The following is an 11220-nucleotide window of genomic DNA, read 5'->3' on the forward strand; positions in this document are numbered from 1 at the left end:
GAAACACACACACATATTTCTTACTGTACTTGTGAGGACTTTCTGGGGACCAACAAATGATTCCCGTTCAAAATCCTATTTCTCCTAAACCCCTAAGCCTAAAATAGTCTTTTTTACAAGTGAAGACTGGCAAAATGTCCTCACATCTCTGAATTTGAGTTGGTTTTACTATTCTAGTGAGGACTTCTGTTACTGACAGGTATAGTAAAATATGTACACACACACACACACACACACACACACACACACACACACACACACACACACACCCTACTTTACTCTGACTTTGGTTTCAACTCCCCTTTCTGCTATAATACATCTTCTAACTTATCTGAAGGAGGGATGGAGGGGTGAGGGGGGAAGGAGGGAGGGAGGGGTGAGGGGGGAAGGAGGGAGGGAGGGGTGAGGGAGGGATGGAGGGGTGAGGGGGGAAGGAGGGAGGGAGGGGTAAGGGAGGGATGGAGGGGTGAGGGGGGAAGGAGGGAGGGAGGGGTGAGGGAGGGATGGAGGGAGAGAGGGAGGGAGAGGTAGAGAGAGAGAGAGGTAGAGAGAGAGAGAGGTAGAGAGAGAGACAGAGAGGATGAAAGAGAGATGTAGAGAGAGAAAGGTAGAGAGACAAAGGTAGAGAGAGAGGAAGAGAGAGAGAGAGAGAGAGGAAGAGAGAGAGAGAGAGAGGAGGGAAAAGGATTGAGGCAGTCTGAATCATCCTAACGGTCTCAGATTAAGTTTATTACAGTATAACTGTTATAACCACCTGTTATAACCTCTACCATCTGATAGACTGAGGAGAGGAGGGATCCCACTAACCCCTCCACCTATTACAGTATAACTGTTATAACCACCTGTTATAACCTCTACCATCTGATAGACTGAGGAGAGGAGGGATCCCACTAACCCTTCCACCTATTACAGTATAACTGTTATAACCACCTGTTATAACCTCTACCATCTGATAGACTGAGGAGAGGAGGGATCCCACTAACCCCTCCACCTATTACAGTATAACTGTTATAACCACCTGTTATAACCTCTACCATCTGATACACTGAGGAGAGGAGGGATCCCACTAACCCCTCCACCTATTACAGTATAACTGTTATAACCACCTGTTATAACCTCTACCATCTGATTGAGGAGAGGAGGGATCCCACTAACCCCCCCACCTATTAAAGTATAACTGTTATAACCACCTGTTATAACCTCTACCATCTGATAGACTGAGGAGAGGAGGGATCCCACTAACCCCTCCACCTATTACAGTATAACTGTTATAACCACCTGTTATAACCTCTACCATCTGATAGACTGAGGAGAGGAGGGATCCCACTAACCCCTCCACCTATTACAGTATAACTGTTATAACCACCTGTTATAACCTCTACCATCTGATACAATGAGGAGAGGAGGGATCCCACTAACCCCCCCACCTATTACAGTATAACTGTTATAACCACCTGTTATAACCTCTACCATCTGATAGACTGAGGAGAGGAGGGATCCCACTAACCCCTCCACCTATTACAGTATAACTGTTATAACCACCTGTTATAACCTCTACCATCTGATAGACTGAGGAGAGGAGGGATCCCACTAACCCCTCCACCTATTACAGTATAACTGTTATAACCACCTGTTATAACCTCTACCATCTGATACACTGAGGAGAGGAGGAATCCTCCTCAGGAGGAGAAAGAGCTCTAAGCATGGGGAATAAAGAGCTCTAAGCTCGGAGAATAAAGAGCTCTAAGCACAGGGAATAAATAGCTCTAAGCATGGGGAATAAAGAGCTCTAAGCTCGGAGAATAAAGAGCTCTAAGCACAGGGAATAAAGAGCTCTAAGCACGGGGAATAAAGAGCTCTAAGCTCTGAGAATAAAGAGCTCTAAGCTCGGGGACTAAAGAGCTCTAAGCATGGGGAATAAAGAGCTCTAAGCATGGGGAATAAAGAGCTCTAAGCTCGGAGAATAAAGAGCTCTAAGCACGGGGAATAAAGAGCTCTAAGCTCGGAGAATAAAGAGCTCTAAGCACGGGGAATAAAGAGCTCTAAGCATGGGGAATAAAGAGCTCTAAGCACGGGGAATAAAGAGCTCTGAGCACGGGGAATAAAGAGCTCTAAGCTCGGGGAATAAAGAGCTCTAAGCACAGGGAATAAAGAGCTCTAAGCACGGGGAATAAAGAGCTCTAAGCACGGGGAATAAAGAGCTCTGAGCATGGGGAATAAAGAGCTCTAAGCACGGGGAATAAAGAGCTCTAAGCACGGGGAATAAAGAGCTCTGAGCATGGGGAATAAAGAGCTCTAAGCACGGGGAATAAAGAGCTCTAAGCACGGGGAATAAAGAGCTCTAAGCACGGGGAATAAAGAGCTCTAAGCATGGGGAATAAAGAGCTCTAAGCACGGGGAATAAAGAGCTCTAAGCATGGGGAATAAAGAGCTCTAAGCACGGGGAATAAAGAGCTCTAAGCACGGGGAATAAAGAGCTCTAAGCACGGGGAATAAAGAGCTCTAAGCACGGGGAATAAAAAGTATACTGGAAGAAAAGGTATAATGAAGTGTTTAACAGGTCAAAGTTCAGATCCCAGACCGGGTCTTCTCTTCATCAGGAACAAGAAGAGTCTTCTGGAACAATCTGCTACTTACAACCTATTCTGAAAGGAAACGGATGAGTGTTTCTGCCGACGTCTTGGCTTTTGGTTTGAGCTCCCAGAACCTCTTGCATGTAGAAGAGATGTTCTGTGGTTTTCATTTCCCACAGCGAGGTTCAGTAACCTTTCAGACTGCCCTTTCCCCTCCATTTCAAGCTCTAATTCAGAAGTAGACCATCCATCCATGATCATTGTGAGGTCGGGTATCACTAAAGACATCTGGAGGTAATCCCCCCCCCCCCCCTCCTCAGAACGACCCAGTTACTCCTTTAGAGCCTGGCTGGGCTTCCCCTCACACAGCAGGGGACCAGGATCACACTACACCAGGGTGTGTGTGTGTGTGTGTGTGTGTGTGTGTGTGTGTCTGATTCAACATTGCAAGGAGAGAGCTCACCTCCAACCTCAGTAGATTAAAGTAAGATTTTACAAGCCTTAATTCAACATGTTACCAAAACAACTGTTCCCTTATCTTAATTCAACATGTTACCAAGACTACTGTTCCCTTATCTTAATTCAACATGTTACCACGACTACTGTTCCCTTATCTTAATTCAACATGTTACCAAGACAACCGTTCCCTTATCTTAATTCAACATGTTACCACGACTACTGTTCCCTTATCTTAATTCAACATTTTACCACGACTACTGTTCCCTTATCTTAATTCAACATGTTACCAAGACTACTGTTCCCTTATCTTAATTCAACATGTTACCAAGACTACTGTTCCCTTATTTTAATTCAACATGTTACCAAGACAACCGTTCCCTTTTCTTAATTCAACATGTTACCAAGACTACTGTTCCCTTGTCTTAATTCAACATGTTACCAAGACTACTGTTCCCTTATCTTAATTCAACATGTTACCAAGACTACTGTTCCCTTATCTTAATTCAACATGTTACCAAGACAACCGTTCCCTTATCTTAATTCAACATGTTACCACAACTACTGTTCCCTTATCTTAATTCAACATGTTACCACAACTACTGTTCCCTTATCTTAATTCAACATGTTACCAAGACAACCGTTCCCTTATCTTAATTCAACATGTTACCACAACTACTGTTCCCTTGTCTTAATTCAACATGTTACCAAGACTACTGTTCCCTTATCTTAATTAAACATGTTACCAAGACTACTGTTCCCTTATCTTAATTCAACATGTTACTAAGACAACCGTTCCCTTATCTTAATTCAACATGTTACCAAGACTACTGTTCCCTTATCTTAATTCAACATGTTACCAAGACAACCATTCCCTTATCTTAATTCAACATGTTACCACAACTACTGTTCCCTTATCTTAATTCAACATGTTACCAAGACTACTGTTCCCTTATCTTAATTCAACATGTTACCAAGACAACCATTCCCTTATCTTAATTCAACATGTTACCAAGACTACTGTTCCCTTATCTTAATTCAACATGTTACCAAGACTACTGTTCTCTTGCTTGCTGCCTGAAATAAAATCAGCCAACCTATCAAAATGATCGATCTGTTCACTCCCCTCCCCTCATTAACATCTCTGCATCTCCCTAGAGCACAGCAGATTCACCACCTGGTCCTGATTAGACTCAACAGACTGAGTTACGATGCTCTGACACACACAGACACTAACTCTGGATGGGTCATGGTACTGACTGGGGACCGTCTCTGTCCTGTAACTCTGGATGGGTCATGGTACTGACTGGGGACCGTCTCTGTCCTGTAACTCTGGATGGGTCATGGTACTGACTGGGGACTGTAACTCTGGATGGGTCATGGTACTGACTGGGGACCGTCTCTGTCCTGTAACTCTGGATGGGTCATGGTACTGACTGGGGACCGTCTCTGTTCTGTAACTCTGGATGGGTCATGGTACTGACTGGGGACCGTCTCTGTCCTGTAACTCTGGATGGGTCATGGTACTGACTGGGGACTGTCTCTGTCCTGTAACTCTGGATGGGTCATGGTACTGACTGGGGACTGTCTCTGTCCTGTAACTCTGGATGGGTCATGGTACTGACTGGGGACCGTCTCTGTCCTGTAACTCTGGGTGGGTCATGGTACTGACTGGGGACCGTCCTGTAACTCTGGGTGGGTCATGGTACTGACTGGGGACCGTCTCTGTCCTGTAAGTCTGGATGGGTCATGGTACTGACTGGGGACTGTCTCTGTCCTGTAACTCTGGGTGGGTCATGGTACTGACTGGGGACCGTCTCTATCCTGTAAGTCTGGATGGGTCATGGTACTGACTGGGGACTGTCTCTGTCCTGTAACTCTGGGTGGGTCATGGTACTGACTGGGGACTGTCTCTGTCCTGTAACTCTGGGTGGGTCATGGTACTGACTGGGGACCGTCTCTGTCCTGTAAGTCTGGATGGGTCATGGTACTGACTGGGGACTGTCTCTGTCCTGTAACTCTGGATGGGTCATGGTACTGACTGGGGACCGTCTCTGTTCTGTAACTCTGGATGGGTCATGGTACTGACTGGGGACCGTCTCTGTCCTGTAACTCTGGATGGGTCATGGTACTGACTGGGGACTGTCTCTGTCCTGTAACTCTGGATGGGTCATGGTACTGACTGGGGACTGTCTCTGTCCTGTAACTCTGGATGGGTCATGGTACTGACTGGGGACCGTCCTGTAACTCTGGGTGGGTCATGGTACTGACTGGGGACCGTCTCTGTCCTGTAAGTCTGGATGGGTCATGGTACTGACTGGGGACTGTCTCTGTCCTGTAACTCTGGGTGGGTCATGGTACTGACTGGGGACCGTCTCTGTCCTGTAAGTCTGGATGGGTCATGGTACTGACTGGGGACTGTCTCTGTCCTGTAACTCTGGGTGGGTCATGGTACTGACTGGGGACTGTCTCTGTAACTCTGGGTGGGTCATGGTACTGACTGGGGTAAAGAGGGGCCAAGGGAGTGACTGTGTTGGCAGGAACCAGATTTAAAAATAATAATAATAATAATATTTAACTAGGTAAGTCAATTAAGAACAAATTCTTATTTAAAATGACGGCCTACCCCCCCCCCCCGGCCAAACCCGAACGACGCTGGGTGAATGGTGCTCCGCCCTACGGGACTCCCAATCACAGCCGGTTGTGATACAGCCTGGATTCCAACCAGGGTGTCTGTAGTGACGCCTCTAGTACTGAGATACAGTGCCTTAGAACTCAACAACACTCGGTGAAGGGAGGGAAGGAGGGTGGGAAGGAGGGAGGGAAGGAGGGAAGGAAGGAGGGAGGGAAGGAGAGAGGGAAGGAGGGAGGGAAGGAGGGAAGGAGAGAGGGAAGGAGGGAGGGAAGGAGAGAGGGAAAGAGGGAGGGAAGGAGGGAGGGAAGAAGGGAAGGAGGGAGGGAAGGAGGGAAGGAGGGAGGGAAGGAGGGAGGGAAGGAAGGAGGGAGGGAAGGAAGGAGGGAGGGAAGGAGGGCAGGAGGGAAGGAGAGAGGGAAGGGAGGAGGGAAGGAGGGAGGGAAGGAGGGAAGAAAGGAGGGAGGGAAGGAGGGAGGGAAGGAGGGAGGGAAGGAGAGAGGGAAGGAGGGAGGGAAGGAGAGAGGGAAGGAGAGAGGGAAGGAGGGAGGGAAGGAGAGAGGGAAGGAGAGAGGGAAGGAGGGAGGGAAGGAAGGAGGGAGGGAAGGAGGGAGGGAAGGAGGGAGGGAAGGAGGGAGGGAAGGAGGGAGGGAAGGAGGGAAGGAGGGAAGGAGGGAAGGAGGGAGGGAGGGAAGGAGGGAGGGAAGGAGAGAGGGAAGGAGGGAGGGAAGGAGGGAGGGAAGGAAGGAAGGAGGGAGGGAAGGAGGGAGGGAAGGAGGGAGGGAAGGAGGGAGGGAAGGAGGGAAGGAGAGAGGGAAGGAGAGAGGGAAGGAGTGAGGGAAGGATGGATGTAAGGAGTGAGGGAAGGAGAGAGGGAATGAGGGATGTAAGGAGGGAGGGAAGGAGGGATGTAAGGAGGGAGGGAAGGAGGGATGTAAGGAGGGATGGAAGGAGAGAGGGGCCAAGGGAGTGGGCTGTGAGGGACAGGGACCGAGTGGTTACCACTCACAGGGATGGAGGGAGGGATGTAAGGAGGGAGGGAAGGAGGGATGGAAGGAGAGAGGGGCCGAGGGATGGAAGGAGAGAGGGGCCAAGGGAGTGGGCTGTGAGGGACAGGGGCCGAGTGTTTACCACTCACAGGGATGGAGGGAGGGAGGGAAGGAGGGAGGGAAGGAGGGATGGAAGGAGAGAGGGGCCGAGGGAGTGGGCTGTGAGGGACAGGGGCCGAGTGGTTACCACTCACAGGGATGGAGGGAGGGATATAAGGAGGGAGGGAAGGAGGGATGGAAGGAGGGAGGGGCCGAGTGGTTACCACTCACATGGATGGAGGGAGGGAGGGATGTAAGGAGGGAAGTAAGGAGGGAGGGAAGGAGGGAGGGAAGTAAGGAGGGAGGGAAGGAGGGAGGGAAGTAAGGAGGGAGGGAAGGAGGGATGGAAGGAGAGAGGGGCCGAGTGGTTACCACTCACAGGGATGGAGGGAGGGATGGAGGGAAGGAGGGATGGAAGGAGGGAGGGGCCGAGTGGTTACCACTCACAGGGATGGAGGGAGGGATGTAAGGAGGGAGGGAAGGAGAGAGGGGCCCAGTGGTTACCACTCACAGGGATGGAGGGAGGGATGTAAGGAGGGAGGGAAGATGGGAGGGAAGGAGAGAGGGGCCGAGTGGATACCACTCACAGGAATGGAGGGAGGAGCAGTGTTATTTAAGAGGCAGACAGCAGAGGGAGAAATGAAGATGAATGTTGGGGCCGGGAGGAGTGAGGGATGAGGGGCTAATTAGCCATGTTGGTGCTGGGAGAGGGGGGGGGGGGGGGGGGGGCAGAGGAGAGGAGGCAGAGATGAAAGCAGAGGGGGCCGGCCTACAGTGACACAGCAGAGCCTGGGGCTTGCCTGGTCTGTGAGGCTGTGTCCCAGGCAGAGAGAGGAGGGCAGGGGGGGTAGAGGACAGTCACCCTGCCCCAGGACCTCCACACCACCAGGGGAGCTTCAAAGACCCAGGGGCCTTCACCAGCCAGCCGGCACATCACGCACGCTCTCTCTCTTCTTCCCCCCTCTTTCTCTCTCTCCCTCCTTCTCTTTCTGTGCGTCTCTGGCTTCCATCTCTCTCTGTGACATTTCTGTCCCAGAATGCACTGTGTCCTTCGTTTCTTCTTGCTGTAGGACATGATGTGAGAGGGATGGTTAAGTATGAGGTGAAGAGCGGTCGGGCAACGCTGTGGCACTTCACCCTGTGATGGATCACACCAGGCCACTAACTCATTCTCTTCCTCTCCCTTCTTCTCTCTCTCTTCCTCTCTCTCCCACACACCCACCATCTCTTCCTCTCTCTCTCCCACACACTCACTATCTCTCTTCCTCTCTCTCCCACACTCACTATCTCTCTTCCTCTCTCTCCCACACTCACTCTCTTCCTCCCTTCCTCTCTCTCTCTTCCTCCCACCCTTGAACTCTCCCTCTCTTTCTTCCTCTCTCTCCCTTCCAACCTGGCTCTCTCTTCCCCTCTCTCTCTCCCTTCCACCATGGCTCTCTCTTCCCCTCTCTCCATCCCTTCCACCCTGGCTCTCTCTTCCCCTCTCTCTCTCCCTTCCACCCTGGCTCTCTCTTCCCTTCTCTCTCCCTTCCACCCTGGCTCTCTCTTCCCCTCTCTCCATCCCTTCCACCCTGGCTCTCTCTTCCCCTCTCTCTCTCCCTTCCACCCTGGCTCTCTTCCCCTCTCTCTCTCCTTTCCACCCTGGCTCTCTCTTCCCCTCTCTCCATCCCTTCCACCCTGGCTCTCTCTTCGCCTCTCTCTCTCCCTTCCACCCTGGCTCTCTCTTCCCCTCTCTCCATCCCTTCCACTCTGGCTCTCTCTTCGCCTCTCGCTCTCCGTTCCACCCTGGCTCTCTCTTCCCCTCTCTCTCTCTCCCTTCCACCCTGGCTCTCTCTTCCCCTCTCCCTTCCACCCTGGCTCTCTCTTCCCCTCTCTCTCTCCCTTCCACCCTGGCTCTCTCTTCCCCTCTCCCTCTCTCCCTTCCATCCTGGCTCTCTCTTCCCCTCTCTCTCTCTCCCTTCCACCCTGGCTCTCTCTTCCCCTCTCTCTCTCTCCCTTCCACCCTGGCTCTCTCTTCCCCTCTCTCTCTCTCCCTTTCCCCCTGTCTCTCCCTTCCACCCTGGCTCTCTCTCCCTTCCACCCTGGCTCTCTCTTCCCCTCTCTCTCTCCCTTCCACTCTGGCTTTCTCTTCCCCTCTCTCCATCCCATATCCAATATAATTTCAGATAAGTCAGACCAGAAAAACAGCAAGAGATATATAGATAGAACGATGGAGAGTGGTAGAGAGAGTGATAGAGGGAGAGAGATAGAGAGAAAGAGAGAGATGGAAAGATAGAAAGAGGGACAGAGAGATAATTGGAGAGAGAGGGAGAGAGAGCGAGACAGAGAGAGACAGATGGAGAGAGAGAGGGAGTGCGAGAGAGAGCGATAGAGATGGAGAGAGAGAGAGGGAGTGTGAGAGAGAGAGAGGGAGAATGAGAGATAGAGGCAGAGAGCAAGATGGAGAGAGATAGAGGAAGAGAGAAAGATAGAGAACGAGAGATAGAGGGAGAGGAAGAGGGAGAGAGAGAGAGAGAGACCACAAATACAAATTCCATCTAGACACTGTTGCCCTAGAGCACACAAAAAACTATACATACCTTGGCCTAAACATCAGTGCCACAGGTAACTTCCACAAAGCTGTGAACGATCTGAGAGACAAGGCAAGAAGGGCATTCTATGCCATCAAAAGAAACATAAATTTCAACATACCAATTAGGATTTGGCTAAAAATACTTGAATCAGTTATAGAACCCATTGCCCTTTATGGTTGTGAGGTCTGGGGTCCGCTCACCAACCAAGACTTCACAAAATGGGACAAACACCAAATTGAGACTCTGCACGCAGAATTCTGCAAAAATATCCTCCGTGTACAACGTAGAACACCAAATAATGCATGTAGAGCAGAATTAGGCCGATACCCACTAATTATCAAAATCCAGAAAAGAGCTGTTAAATTCTACAACCACCTAAAAGGAAGTGATTCACAAACCTTCCATAACAAAGCCATCACCTACAGAGAGATGAACCTGGAGAAGAGTCCCCTAAGCAAGCTGGTCCTGGGGCTCTGTTCACAAACACACCCTACAGAGCCCCAGGACAACAGCACAATTAGACCCAACCAAATCATGAGAAAACAAAAAGATAATTACTTGACACATTGGAAAGAATTAACAAAAAACAGAGCAAACTAGAATGCTATTTGGCCCTAAACAGAGAGTACACAGCGGCAGAATACCTGACCACTGTGACTGACCCAAAATTAAGGAAAGCTTTGACTATGTACAGACTCAGTGAGCATAGCCTTGCTATTGAGAAAGGCCACCGTAGGCAGACATGGCTCTCAAGAGAAGACAGGCTATGTGCTCACTGCCCACAAAATGAGGTGGAAACTGAGCTGCACTTCCTAACCTCCTGCCCAATGTATGACCATATTAGAGAGACATATTTCCCTCAGATTACACAGATCCACAAAGAATTCGAAAACAAATCCAAATTTGAAAAACTCCCATATCTACTGGGTGAAATTCCACAGTGTGACATCACAGCAGCAAGATTTGTGACCTGTTGCCATGAGAAAAGGGCAACCAGTGAAGAACACACACCATTGTAAATACAACCCATATTTATGCTTATTTATTTTATCTTGTGTCCTTTAACCATTTGTACATTGTTAAAACACTGTATATATATATATATATATATATATATATATATATAATATGACATTTGTAATGTCTTTACTGTTTTGAAACCTCTGTATGTGTAATGTTTACTGTTAATTTTTGTTGTTTTTCACTTTATATTTTCACTTTGTATGTTGTCTACCTCACTTGCTTTGGCAATGTTAACACATGTTTCCCATGCCAATAAAGCCCTTGAATTTAATTGAATTGAGATAGATGGAGAGGGAGATAGAGAGCGATAGATATAGAGATAGATGGAGAGGGAGATAGAGAACAATAGATATAGAGATAGATGGAGAGGGAGATAGATGGAGAGGGAGATAGAGAACAATAGATATAGAGATAGATGGAGAGGGAGATAGAGAACAATAGATATAGAGATAGATGGAGAGGGAGATAGATGGAGAGGGAGATAGAGACAGATAGTATTATTATTCATGTATGCCTGTACACAGCTGGCAGGGATCCCCATTAAAGGCAATATGAAGTAACAGGGCCAAGGCTTAATATTTTAATTGTCTCCATAATGAGGGAGGAAAACCCTTGACTGGAGGCCCACCAAGAGGCCTCGTTTATCTTTCAGAGAACAGAAAAAACATACAACAATACTACATACTCCTTCCTGTGTTCCAAATGGCACTCTATGACCTATATAGTGCACTACTGTTAACCAGGACCTATAGGGTCTACCCCCTAGTCTCTATATAGTGCACTACTGTTAACCAGGACCCCTAGTCTCTATATAGTGCACTACTGTTAACCAGGACCTATAGGGTCTAACCCCTAGTCTCTATATAGTGCACTAC

The sequence above is a fragment of the Oncorhynchus mykiss genome, chromosome 18, assembly GCF_013265735.2.
Source record: "Oncorhynchus mykiss isolate Arlee chromosome 18, USDA_OmykA_1.1, whole genome shotgun sequence".
In the NCBI taxonomy this organism is placed as follows: Eukaryota; Metazoa; Chordata; class Actinopteri; order Salmoniformes; family Salmonidae; genus Oncorhynchus; species Oncorhynchus mykiss.